The 14,559-nt window shown below is 48.8% G+C and overlaps 1 protein-coding gene across 1 annotated transcript in view; it reads right to left on the bottom strand.

Annotated features, from left to right (window-relative positions):
* The window catches only part of RNF167 (ring finger protein 167), a gene marked incomplete in the record, with an annotated part of 45,989 nt that extends 42,938 nt beyond the window's left edge, over positions 1 to 3,051 (bottom strand). Inside the window, 1 exon segment of the mRNA XM_077470841.1 lies at positions 2,897 to 3,051.
* Positions 3,052 to 14,559: the final 11,508 nt, after the last annotated feature.

Raw genomic sequence — 14,559 nt, 5'->3', positions numbered from 1 at the left:
CCCCTCCTCTCCATACTAACACTGTCATCCCCTCCACACTCCTCTCCTCCCCATACTGCCCACTGTCATCCCCTCCTCTCCATACTAACACTGTCATCCCCTCCACACTCCTCTCCTCCCCATACTGCCCACTGTCATCCCCTCCTCTCCATACTGCCCACTGTCATCCCCTCCTCTCCATACTAACACTGTCATCCCCTCCTCTCCATACTAACACTGTCATCCCCTCCACACTCCTCTCCTCCCCATACTGCCCACTGTCATCCCCTCCTCTCCATACTAACACTGTCATCCCCTCCACACTCCTCTCCTCCCCATACTGCCCACTGTCATCCCCTCCTCTCCATACTGCACACTGTCATCCCCTCCACACTCCTCTCCTCCCCATACTGCCCACTTCATGCCTACTGTCATCCCTCCTCCCTCCACACTCCTCTCCTCCCCATACTGCCCACTGTCATCCCTCCACACTCCTCTCCTCCCCATACTGCCCACTGTCATCCCCTCCTCTCCATACTAACACTGTCATCCCCTCCTCTCCATACTAACACTGTCATCCCCTCCACACTCCTCTCCTCCCCATACTGCCCACTGTCATCCCCTCCTCTCCATACTAACACTGTCATCCCCTCCACACTCCTCTCCTCCCCATACTGCCCACTGTCATCCCCTCCTCTCCATACTGCACACTGTCATCCCCTCCACACTCCTCTCCTCCCCATACTGCCCACTGTCATCCCCTCCTCTCCATACTGCACACTGTCACCCCCTCCACACTCCTCTCCTCCCCATACTGCCCACTGTCATCCCCTCCTCTCCATACTGCACACTGTCATCCCCTCCACACTCCTCTCCTCCCCATACTGCCCACTGTCATCCCCTCCTCTCCATACTGCACACTGTCATCCCCTCCACACTCCTCTCCTCCCCATACTGCCCACTGCCATCCCCTCCTCTCCATACTGCACACTGTCATCCCCTCCACACTCCTCTCCTCCCCATACTGCCCACTGCCATCCCCTCCTCTCCATACTGCACACTGTCATCCCCTCCACACTCCTCTCCTCCCCATACTGCCCACTGTCATCCCCTCCTCTCCATACTGCACACTGTCACCCCCTCCACACTCCTCTCCTCCCCATACTGCCCACTGTCATCCCTCCACACTCCTCTCCTCCCCATACTGCCCACTTCATGCCTACTGTCATTCCTCCTCCCTCCACACTCCTCTCCTGTACATACTGCCCTCTGTCATCCCCTCCACACTCCTCTCCTCTACATACTGCCCTCTGTCATCCCCTCCACACTCCTCTCCTCTCCATACTGACCACTGTCATCCCCTCCTCTCCATACTGCCCACTGAGAATCTCAGAGATTTGCTGACTGGATTGGGGTACATACTGCCCACTGTCATCCCTCCACACTCCTCTCCTCCCCATACTGCCCACTTCATGCCTACTGTCATCCCTCCTCCCTCCACACTCCTCTCCTGTACATACTGCCCACTGTCATCCCTCTACACTCCTCTCCTGTACATACTGCCCACTGTCATTCCCTCTACACTCCTCTCCTGTACATACTGCCCACTGCCATTCCCTCTACACTCCTCTCCTGTACATACTGCCCACTGTCATTCCCTCTACACTCCTCTCCTGTACATACTGCCCACTGTCATCCCCTCTACACTCCTCTCCTGTACATACTGCCCACTGTCATCCCCTCTACACTCCTCTCCTGTACATACTGCCCACTGTCATCCCCTCTACACTCCTCTCCTGTACATACTGCCCACTGTCATCCCCTCTACACTCCTCTCCTGTACATACTGCCCACTGTCATCCCCTCTACACTCCTCTCCTGTACATACTGCCCACTGTCATCCCCTCTACACTCCTCTCCTGTACATACTGCCCACTGTCATCCCCTCTACAATCCTCTCCTGTACATACTGCCCACTGTCATCCCTTCACATGCCTCTCCTGTACATACTGGCCACTGTCATCCCCTCCACACTCCTCTCCTGTACATACTGGCCACTGTCATCCCCTCCACACTCCTCTCCTGTACATACTGCCCACTGTCATCCCCTCCACACTCCTCTCCTGTACATACTGCCCACTGTCATCCCCTCCACACTCCTCTCCTGTACATACTGCCCACTGTCATCCCCTCCACACTCCTCTCCTGTACATACCGGCCACTGTCATCCCCTCCACACTCCTCTCCTGTACATACTGCCCACTGTCATCCCCTCCACACTCCTCTCCTGTACATACTGCCCACTGTCATCCCCTCCACACTCCTCTCCTGTACATACCGGCCACTGTCATCCCCTCCACACTCCTCTCCTGTACATACCGGCCACTGTCATCCCCTCCACACTCCTCTCCTGTACATACCGGCCACTGTCATCCCCTCCACACTCCTCTCCTGTACATACCGGCCACTGTCATCCCCTCCACCCTCCTCTCCTGTACATACCGGCCACTGTCATCCCCTCCACCCTCCTCTCCTGTACATACCGTCCACTGTCATCCCCTCCACCCTCCTCTCCTGTACATACCGGCCACTGTCATCCCCTCCACACTCCTCTCCTGTACATACTGCCCACTGTCATCCCCTCCACCCTCCTCTCCTGTACATACTGCCCACTGTCATCCCCTCCACACTCCTCTCCTGTACATACCGGCCACTGTCATCCCCTCCACACTCCTCTCCTGTACATACTGCCCACTGTCATCCCCTCCACCCTCCTCTCCTGTACATACTGCCCACTGTCATCCCACAGCCTACATCTGATACATTGTATACACAGATCACACCGGATACGTTGTATACACAGATCATGTCTGATACATTGTATACAGTGTTATATATAACGGAGATGAGGTCTCACCGTGTTGCGCTCTCTTGCTGTGTCTCGCTGTGTTTACATGGTATGTCGCTGGCAGTGTCAGTGTCGTTGTACACAGGGATGTCAGGCTGTGTCTCCTCTGCTTGTTTTCCTGGTATGACTCCTCCTCCCCTCCAGGCCTGTCCTCATTTCCTGCTTCCCCCTCCCCCCTCCATTGTACAGCTGGGAGTGCCATTGATACCAGGCTCCGTCTTCAATCAGCTTTATTTATAAAAGATTTGCTCTGAACAGAGACAGTCCACGGTAACATGGGATTAACCCCTAGCTGGCACCTTCCTATCTAGGGAAACGTATCCCCGAATCTTGTCGTCTTCTCCACCATTAATGTGAAAGCCAAGATTTGTTTGCCTGTTATCTGTGACCCCTTTACAGAGATTTCCCCTCACTTCCTGTCCCAGTGACAACGTTTTACCAAAACAGGAATTGACAAGTTGCGTTTTTTTGTTTTTTTTTGCGCAGCACGTCCCTATCCCAGGAACTAGATACTTCGCATTATGTGACACTTCCTTTTTTTGAACTGGAGCCATAGGACATAAGGCAGACTGTTATCATTGTTATTGCATTGGGAAAGTTCAACGGGTCACGTCCGGTCTGGCAAAATGTTGTCACCGAGACAGGAAGTGAGGGGAAATCTCTCTAACAGAGGTATGGAAATGCATATCAGCAGCCGCTCTCTTCCGCCACCGCGGGCCGGTCATCGATTGGTTGGCATTGTTAGAAGGTGACACCACTTTTTCTTTTTTTTTTTTAATACATAAACCAAATGTTAGGGGAAACCAGTCCTAGAAGAGCTTGTTGGACATCCCACCCCAAAACCAATATGGAGTAAAACCCCACCACCCCCCAGCGGTTATAACAGCCCCTCTACTTTTCTTGTCAAGCTGGAAAACAGCAAAGATTACACGGCACAGACTTACTGCTAAAGGTCCATCAAGACTGCATCCGTTCTGTGCAAATGGGGAAAAAAAATCGAATGTTCTCGTGCTATATTCTCCGCAAATTCATACATGTGAATGTAGAAATGCCACACTATGGCCACTAGATGGCGCTTACTATCATAGTAAAGGAGTATGCTCCTCAGTGCCACCCAGTGGCCATAATGTGGTATTTGTACATTCACATATATGAATTTGCATAATGCGGTATTTTCTACATTCCAATTGCAGGGGAACGTTGCCTGAGAACATTCGATTTTGCCCAATTTGCACAGAAAGCATTTGCCTGCAGTTTTGATGGGCGAATGGCTATGTGGATATTTTTTATATCACAATAAATTCCCTTTGGGATTAATGAAGTGGTCTATATAAATAGACGCCTAAGTGACCCAATGAGGGGGTTCTCTGCAGAAAGTGTACTGTATAAATAGACCCCCAAGTGCCCCAATGAGGGGGTTTCCTGCATAAAGTGTACTGTATAAATAGACCCCTAAGTGACCCAATGAGGAGGTTCTCTGTATAATGTGTACTGTATAACTAGACCCCTAAGTAATCCAATGAGGGGGTTCTCTGTATAAATAGACCCCTAAGTAACCCAATGAGGGGGTTCTCTGTATAAATAGACCCCTAAGTGACCCAATGAGGGGGTTCTCTGTATAAAAAGATCTCTAAGTGCCCCAATGAGGGGGTTCTCTGTATAAAGTGTACTGTATAAATAGACCCCTAAGTGCCCCAATGAGGGGGTTCTCTGCATAAAGTGTGCTGTATAACTAGACCCCTAAGTAACCCAATAAGGGGGTTCTCTGTATAAATAGACCCCTAAGTGACCCAATGAGGGGGTTCTCTGTATAAATAGAGCGCTAAGTGACCCAATGAGGAGGTTCTCTGCATAAAGTGTACTGTATAAAAAGACCCCTAAGTGCCCCAATGAGGGGGTTCCCTGTATAAATAGACCGCTAAGTGCCCCAATGAGGGGGTTCCCTGTATAAATAGACCGCTAAGTGCCCCAATGAGGGGGTTCTCTGCATAAAGTGTGCTGTATAAATAGACCCCTAAGTGACCCAATGAGGGGGTTCCCTGCATAAAGTGTACTGTATAAATAGACCCCCAAGTGCCCCAATGAGGGGGTTCTCTGCATAAAGTGTACTGTATAACTAGACCCCTAAGTAACCCAATGAGAAGGTTCTCTGCATAACATGTATTGTATAAATAGACCCACAAGTGACCCAATGAGGGGGTTCCCTGCAGCTATAGTGCATTACAGAGGACAAACTAGCTCACGGATGTAATTAATTCATTTGTAGTTGGACTTCGGGGACTCTGTCCTTCAGTGCTGGAAGTCTTCACTGACCCCCATCTCTCATAAATTCCTCCATGAACAATGAATTTATGACTCTGAGACCAAAGTGCAGACATGACACAAGTCATCACCCAGCAGTATGAGATCCGTCTTATGAGTCAGTGATCCCTGAAATATGGAGAACCCAGGGTGGGACCTCTGTGCTGGTGAAAGGGGATCATAGAGTAAGGGTAGAGGGAAGGTTGACTTTGGGGTAAAGAAGGGTTCATTTTTTAACCACTTGACCACTGGGCACTTAAACACCCTTAATAACCAGACCAATTTTCAGCTTTCGGTGCTCTCGCATTTTGAATGACAATTACTCAGTCATGCAACACTGGACCTATATGAAATGTTTGTCCTTTTTTTCACACAAATAGAGCTTTCTTTTGTTGGTATTTAATCACCGCTGGGTTTTTTATTTTTTGTGCTATAAAAGAAAAAATACCGAAAATTCTGTAAAAAAATGAATTTTTCTTTGTTTCTGTTAGAAAATTTAGCAGATTAGTAATTTTTTCTTCATAAATTTTGGCCAAAATTTATACCACTACATATCTTTGGTAAAAATAAGTACAAATTGGTGGATATTATTTGGTCTTTTTGAAAGTTATAGAGTCCACAAGCTATGGTGCCAATATCTGAAAATTGATCACACCTGAAGTACTGACGGCCTATTTCAATTCTTGAGACCCTAACATGCCAGAAAAGTACAAATACCCCCCAAATGACCCCTTTTTGGAAAGAAGACATTCCAAGGTATTTAGTAAGAGGCATGATGAGTTTTTTGAAGTTGTCATTTTTTCCCACAATTCTTTGCAAAATCAAGATTCTTTTTACTTTTTTTTTTTTTTTCACAAAATTGTCATATTATCAGGTTATTTCTCACACACAGCATATGCATACCACAAATTACACCCCAAAACACATTCTGCTATTACTCCCGAGTACGGCGATACCACATGTGTGAGACTTTTACACAGTGTGGCCACATACAGAGGCCCAACATGCATGGAGTGCCATCAGGCGTTCTGGAGCACCCAGGACAATTCTGACATTTCTCTCCTACATGTAAAAATCATCATTTATTTGCTAGAAAATTACATAGAACTCCAAAACATTATATATGTTTTTTTAGCAAACACCCTGGAGAATACAATGGTGGTCTTTGCAACTTTTTATCTCGCACGGTATTTGCGCAGTAATTTTTCGAATGCTTTTTTTTGGAAAAAAAAAACAGTTTTGTGCTTAAAAAAAAAAAAAAACACAGTAAAGTTAGCCCAATTTTTGCATAATGTGAAAGATGAAGTTACGCTGAGTAAATAGATACCTAATATGTCACTCTTCAAAATTGCACACGCTCGTGGAATGGCGCCAAACGTCGCTACTTAAAAATCCCCGTAGGCGACGATTTACATTTTTTTTACTGGTTATATGTTTTGAGTTACAGAGGAGGTCTAGGGCTAGAATTATTGCTCTCGCTCCAACGTACACAGCGATACCTCACATGTGTGGTTTGAACACCGTTTTCATATGTGGGCGGGACTTACGTATGCGTTCGCTTCTGCATGCGAGCACATGGGGACAGGGGCGCTTTAAAAAAAAAACATTTTTTTTATTGTTCATTTTACTTTATTTATTTTAGTTTGACATTTTTTTTCCCCAAAAATAATTTTTTTGATCACTTTTATTCCTATTACAAGGAATGTAAACATCCCTTGTAATAGGAATATGGCATGACAGGTCCTCTTTACAGTGAGATGTGGGGTCAATAAGACCCCGCATCTCACCTCTAAGCTGAGAAGCCTGAAAAAAAAAAAAGATTCTGGCTTTGATCGTATTAGCGATTCGGTAGAAGCACCGGAGGGCGGCGGGAGGGGGGGGGATGTCTATGGCTGGGTATTGCAGGGTATCACCGACTATGGCTGGGTATCTCAGAGTATGGCTGGGTATCTCAGAGTATGGCGTTGCAGAGCATTGCAGGGTATTGGCGGGTGTTGCAGAGCATTGCAGAGTGTTGCAGGATATTGGCGGGTGTTGCGGAGTGTTGCAGGGTGTTGCAGGGTGTTGCAGAGTGTTGCAGGGTATTGCGGAGTGTTGCAGAGTGTTGCAAGGTGTTGCAGAGTGTTGCAAGGTGTTGCAGAGTGTTGCAGAGCGTTGCAGAGCGTTGCAGGGCTTTGCGGAGCGTTGCAGGGCATTGCAGAGCGTTGCAGGGCGTTGCGGAGCGTTGCAGGGCTTTGCGGAGCGTTGCAGGGAATTGCAGAGTGTTGCAGGGCATTGCGGAGTGTTGCAGGGCATTGCTGAGTGTTGCAGGGCATTGCGGAGTGTTGCAGGGCATTGCAGAGTGTTGCAGGGCATTGCAGAGTGTTGCAGGGCATTGCAGAGTAATGGCAGGGCATTGCAGAGTAATGGCAGTGCATTGCAGAGTAATGGCAGGGTATTGCAGAGTAATGCAGGGAATCGAGGGGTTAATTTTCGGTGAGCAGCGATGTGGGCACTGCAGATGCAGCCCACATCGCTGCTGACACCGATCTCTTCCCCCTCAGCTGTACCGATCGGTACAGAGAGGGGGAGGGAGGAACCGGCGTCATAACATGACGCCGGCTTGTTTACAAGTGATCACTCCGTCATTTGACGGAGCGATCACGTGGTAAACGGCCGCGATGAGCGGCCGTTTACCGTGATTCGTGATGCGCCGGGTCCACTGGACCCAGCGGTCACGGATGCTCTCGTGTGCGCGCCCCAGGGGGCGCGCGAGAGCAGAATTTTGGGAGGCCGTTAATTAACGGCCTCTCAGAGTTAAACAACCGCCCTGAAGCCGTTAATCGGCAATGGGCGGTTGTTAAGTGGTTAAGGTACAGGGAGGTTAGTGCTAGGGTACAGGGAGGGTGAGTGTTAGGGTACAAGGAAGGTTAATACTAGGATTACAGGGAGGATTAGTGTTAGGGTACGGAGAGAGTTAGTGTTAGGGTACATGGAGGTTAAATATTAGGGTACAGGGAGGATAAGTGTTAGTGTACAAAGAGGATTAGTGTTAGGGTACAGGGAGGGTAGTGTTAGGGTTACATGGATAGTTAGTGTTAGGGTACATGGAGGGTTAATACTAGGGTTACAGGGGGAGGGGGAAGCATTTTATTATACAGGGAGGGTAAGTGTTAGGGTATCGTAAGGATTAGTGTTAGGGTATCGTGAGGATTAGTGTTAGGGTATAGTGAGGGTTTGTATTAGGGTACAGGGAGCGTTAATGCTAGGGTTACAGGGAGGGTTAGTGTCAGGGTACAGGGAGGATTTGTGTTACGTTACAGTGAGAATACATTTTAGGGTACAGGGAGGGATAGTTTTAGGGTTAAAGGGTGGGTTTAATGTTAGGGTTACCGGGAGGGTTAGTGTTAAGGTACAGAGAAGGTTAATACTAAGGTGAGGGGTAATTGTTAGAGTACAGATAGAAGTAGTGTTAGGGTGTAGGGAGGGTTCGCATTAGGGTACAGGGAGCATTAATGGTAGGGTTATAAGAAGAGATAGTGTTATGGTACAGGGAGGATTAGTGTTAGGGTTACAGGAAGAGATAGTGTTAGGGTACAGGGAGGGTTAGTGTTAGGGTACAGGGTGGGTTAGTGTTAGGGTTGCAGGGAGGGTTAGTGTTAGGGTTACAGGAAGAGATAGTGTTAGGGTTACAGGAAGAGATAGTGTTGGGGTACAGGGAGGGTTAGTGTTAGGGTTACAGGGAGGGTTAGTGTTAGGGTTACAGGAAGAGATAGTGTTGGGGTACAGGGAGGGTTAGTGTTAGGGTACAGGGTGGGTTAGTGTTAAGGTAAAGGGAGGGTTAGTGTTAGGGTACAGGGAGGGTTAGTGTTAAGGTACAGGGAGGGTGAGTGTTAAGGTAAAGGGAGGGTGAGTGTTAAGGTAAAGGGAGGGTTAGTGTTAAGGTACAGGGAGGGTCAGTGTTAGGGTACAGGGAGGGATAGTGTTATGGTTAAAGGGAGGTTTAGTGTTAGGGTTACAGGGAGAGTTAGGGTACAGGGAGGGTAAGTTTTAGGGTACAGAGAGAGATAGTGTTAGGGTTACAGAGAGAGTTAGGGTACAGGGAGGGTAAGTGTTAAGTTACAGGGAGAATTAGTGTTAGGGTACGGGGAAGGTATAAGGTTTCCCAGCACCAGAAAACCAGTGACTATGCTCATGCAAGTGTACATTGCAGACATGCTCATATTTCTGAGTGAAGAAGCAATGTTAAACAAAATATTCTGGTTCACGGTGCTCACATTCGTGTATGAGCGTGCACATGTAAACACATATCAATTAGCATGTACACTTGGTGCCCAGTGGCCTATTTAAATTGGTGTCACTATGAGATGAGCAGTTGCTGACTGGTCTTGTACCTGTATTCCTGGGCCCTGATCTGCTGTAGCTGCTTATCTGTGTATGACCCGGCTTGCCCTTGGACTTCGCTTCTGCTCATGTCTCAGCTCTGTCCACCTGATTACTCTGACCCCAGCCTGTTTACAGAACTTGTCTTCACCCGCTACTCTGTACTGCTCTCCCCGGCTGGTACTGACCTTGACCTGCCTCCTGGACTTGCTCTGCCTGACGGTTTCCTCCCTCGCTGCCCGACCACTGCCTGTCTTCTGGCCCTGCTTCCGTTTTCTGCTCTGGTGCCAAGCTGCTCCTGCATCCTGTTTCAAGGACTGCGCCTACCAGCTTTACCCACCTACAGAGTGGACCTCACCAGCCAGCTACTTCGGCACTTGTGGTGCTCCTTGCCCTTACACTCTCTGTCTACACCTTCGGGAAGGTTGGGCAGGAGGTGCAAGAGAGGTCTTTACAACATTCCAGTCGTCACCAGGTACGCGATCGAAGGATAGTGTTGGGGTACAGGGAGGGTTAGTGTTGGAGTACAGGAAGGGCTGTGTTAGGGTGCAGGAAGGGTTAATGTTGAGGTTCAGGGAGGGTTAGTGTTGGAGTACAGGGTGAGTTAGTGTTAGGCTACAGGAAAGGTTTGTTTTGTGGTACAGGGAGGATTAGTGTTAGGTTATAGGGAAGGTTAGTGTTGGGGTACAGAAAGGGTTAGTGTTGGGGTACAGAAAGGGTGAGAGTTAAGTTATAGGGAAAGTTAGTGTTGGGGTACAGGGTGCGTTCGTTTTAGGTTGAAGGGAGGGTGAGGGTTGGGTACAGAGATGGTTAGTGTTTAGGTTTAGAGGGGCTGTGTTAGTGTACAGTGAGGGTTAATGTTGAGGTTCAGGGAGAGTTTGTGTTGGAGTACAGGGTGGGTTAGTGTTAGGGTACAGGAAAGGTTAGTTTAGTGGTACAGGGAGGGTGTTAGGATATAGAGAAGTTTAGTGTTGGGGTACAGGGAGGGTAAAGGTTAGGTCATAGGAAAGGTTAGTGTTGGGGTACAGGGTGGGTTAGTGTTAGGGTACAGGAAAGGTTAGTTTTGTGGTACAGGGAGGGTTAGTGTTAGGTTATAGGGAAGGTAACTGTTGGGGTACACGAAGGGTTAGTTTTACGGTACAGGAAGAGTGAGGGTTAAGTTGTAGGGAAAGTTAGTGTTGGGGTACAGGGAGGGTTAGTTTTAGGGTACAGGGAAGGTGAGGGTTGGGTACAGAGAGGGTTAGTGTTTAGGTACAGGGAGAGTTAGTGTTGGGGCACAAGGAGGGCTAGTGTTGAGGTACAGAGAGGTTTAATGTTGGGTACAATGAGGGTTAGTGTTGGGGTATGAGGAGGAGGGTTAGTGTTGAGGTATGTAGCACCCTGGGGTTTAGTCAGGGAGCTCCTCACAAATTTACATGCCAGGAGTACTTACCCTGGTCAATTGCTAGAGATCTATTGATTTCTCCTAAGTTTGGCCTTGTTGCACTTTTCCTACCTACTCTACCGCTAGGTGGCTGGGTACTTGGTGGTAATAGATACAAGAAGAGCAACCCAAGATCAGGTTATGGATATAAGGGTATCTCAGCCAATGGGCAGAGGTTTTCTTGAATCCCTTGGCCTCCTGGGAGAACCTATATATTCGGGTGGAGTCAGGTGATCTGTGTTCTGTGCCACCTGGACGGCTGTCTGGGTGGACGTTTGTTGTACTCCCTGGGCTGCTAGGCTGGAGATTGGGCCTATCCCGGGGGCATCTGGCTGCCAGGGTCTGTGAGGGCCTATCCAGAAGTAAGAGGGCAGCGCAACGTTGGGATTGTGGCTTGAAGTCCAACCAGAAGTGACGGAGACTGCCGGCCTGAGAATCTGTCATGGTCGAAGGTAGAAGAAAAGCTGTCGCCCCAAAGGGACCATCCACCTTTACCAGGGACCACAGTGAGTAACCGAAGCAAGTACCGGAGCAGTATTCTCACCAAAAGGGCACAGTGGAGAATCGGGAAACTTCAGGCGGTGATCAAGTCAGGGACCCAACCAGCAGAGGTGATGGTTGCAGAGCAGACTTGTGAGTCACGCCAGGGACCAAGCTGGTTAGCAGGGGGAAAGCTTAAGAAGTATCTGGAGTGCCAAGCTAGGGACCCAGCAGGGAAGCGTGGGCGACGCTTGTGGGAGATACCACCACCAACCTTGGAGGAGCTCCAGGGATTCAGAGTCAGTGAATCAGAGGGTCCAGAGACAAGGAGCTCAAGGGGCTGAAGAACTACAAGTAGAAGTTGTAGTGAAGCAAAGAGGACTGTAACGATTTGTGTTAGGAACTGTTAAAGACTGTTGCCATAGGAGACAGTAATCCTCCTGCACGTGCATATGTGGCGCCTGGCTGGGGGCCTTTCCCTGTACGGCTGTCCTCCTATTAAAGTCTTGGAGTCTGCCAATTGAAATTGCAACTGCTCAAGGGTGTCCTGGCCCTAACCCTCTTTCGCCCTTAAAATATAAAAAGAACTGTTAAGAGAAAGATTTTAGATCCAAGAAGTGTCTGGCGCCCAATAACTTTATCCACCTTGCACCCACTATGCCTCACAACCCTCCACATACAGAAGGATGTCAGCTATGTTTGGCCCTGAAGGTTTTAATTAGGCTGGAGGAGGCTAGAGACTTTGCTGCGGGTACAGAGAGGGTTAGTGTTAGGTTATAGTGAAGGTTAGCATTGGGGTACAGAGAAGGTAAGTTTAGGGTACAGGGTAGGTGAGGGTTGGGTCCAGGGAGAGTTAGTGTTAGGGACAGGGAAGGTTTGTGTTGGGTACATTAAGGTTTAGTGCTGGGGTAGGAGGAGGGTAAGTGTTGAGGTACAGGGAGGGTTAGTGTTGGGTACATTGAGGGTTAGTGTTGGGGTACAAGGAGGGTGACAGTTGGGTACATTGAGGGTTAGTATTGGGTTATGAGGAGGAGGGTTAGTGTTGGAGTACAGGGAGGGTAAGTGTTAGGGTACAGGAAAGGTTTTGTAGTACAGAGAGGTTTAATGGTAGGATATACGGTTGGCTAGTGTTGGGGTACAGGGAGGGTTAGTGTTAGGTTATAGTGAAAGTTCGTGTTGGGGTACAGAGAGGGTTAGTGTTAGGTTATAGTGAAAGTTCGTGTTGGGGTACAGAGAGGGTTAGTGTTGGGTACATTAAGGGTTAGTGTTGGGGTACAAGGAGGGTTAGTGTTGGGGCACAAGGAGGGTTAGTGTTGGGGTATGAGGAGGATTACTGTTGGGGTACAGGGAGGGTGAGTGTTGGGTACATTTAGGTTAGTGTTGGGGTATGAGGAGGGTTAGTGTTGAGGTACAGGGAAGGTTAGTGTTGGGGTACAGGGAGGGTGAGGGTTGAGTACAGGGAGGGCAGTGTTAGATACCTTAAGGGTTAGTATTGGGGTATGAGGAGGGTTAGTGTTGAGGTACAGGGAGTGTTAGTGTTAGGGTACAGGAAAGGTTAGTTTAGTGGTACAGGGAGGGTTAGTGTTAGGATATAGAGAAGTTTAGTGTTGGGGTACAGGGTGGGTAAAGGTTAGGTCATAGGAAACGTTAGTGTTGGGGTACAGGGAGGGTTAGTGTTAGGTTATAGTGAAAGTTCGTGTTGGGGCACAGAGAGGGTTAGTGTTGGGTACATTAAGGGTTAGTTTTGGGGTACAAGGAGGGTTAGTGTTGGGGCACAGGGAGGATTAGCATTGGGTACATTCAGGGTTAGTGTTGGGGTATGAGGAGGATTACTGGTGGGGTACAGGGAGGGTGAGGATTGAGTACAGGGAGGGTCAGTTTTAGATACATTAAGGGTTAGTATTGGAGTATGAGGAGGGTTAGTCTTGAGGTACAGGGAGGTTTAGTGTTAGGGTACAGGAAAGGTTAGTGTTGGGGTACAGGGAGGGTTAGTGTTGGGGCACAGGGAGGGTAAATGTTAGGTCATAGGAAAGGTTAGTGTTGGGGTAGAGGGAGGGTTAGTGTTAGGATACAGGAAGGCCTAGTGTTAGGTTACAGAGAAAGTTAGTGTTGGGGTACAGAGAGGGTTAGTTTAAGGGTACAGGGAGGGTTATTGTTGGGTACATTAAGGGTTAGTGTTGGGGTACAAAGAGGGTTAGTGGTGAGATGCAGGGAGGGTTGGTGTTACGCTTTCTATACAATCAGTGCCGGTGTTCTGCCAAAAACTGTCCCCCCATCGGATAGTGTCCGCCTCATACTGCGCAGGCACATCGCTTGCGCAGTACAGAGGACAAGGAGACTCCGGCAATTTTTTATTCTAACTCTATGTCCACTTGGATGGTGGGGCTTGAACCTGGACTCAGTGTGCCTGTGCCGTTCATCTTCGGAGACTTTCGGCGTCTCATTGTCTTCCGTACTGCGCAAGCGCAGTACAGGGTGGACACTTACCGACGGGGGACAATATTCAACACAACACAGGGACAAGGTCATCCAGTGCCCAGGGCAAAGATGCCAAACTGCGCCCCCCTTCTGGTTCATGCTGTGCAAGCTTAGGGGATCCTACACCCCACAAGTCTCTCACTTGTCAAAATCACTGCAGCTATCACTGCTCCTGTCAGCCTTGTAAACACAAGGTAGGCGCCCCCATCCCTACACTAAACCATTGCGCCCACCCCTTGTCCCAGCCCTGCATACAATAGATGTGCCCATCCATGTTAAACAACAAGTCCTATGACCGGCCTTCCCTTCAATCATGGAGTTCTCATGCATCTGCATTACACAGAGCTTCCTGACACACATGGCCTGCAGCAGTATCTGCTTTCTCCTATAAATAGGCTTCTTAATCCGCATACACACGGGGCGGACTGTCTGGCCAACTTAGTCCGTCAGACAATCCGATGGACAGTCCGTCATACTTTCGAATGAACGGACTTGCCCACACACGGCACTTTTTGAGCGGACTAATACGGCGTACTAAGTCCGCCATACTATCCGCCCTACTTTTGAAATGAACGGACTCACCCACACACGCGGAGGAAAGTCCGCTCATTTCGAGCGCGTCTCCAGG

Source organism: Lithobates pipiens, unplaced genomic scaffold (genome assembly GCF_037356315.1).
Source record: "Lithobates pipiens isolate NorthernLeopardFrog02 unplaced genomic scaffold, aLitPip1_a1.2 Scaffold_8, whole genome shotgun sequence".
In the NCBI taxonomy this organism is placed as follows: Eukaryota; Metazoa; Chordata; class Amphibia; order Anura; family Ranidae; genus Lithobates; species Lithobates pipiens.
Note: the sequence above shows the minus strand (reverse complement) of the source record. Positions and strands in the feature narration are given on the sequence as shown.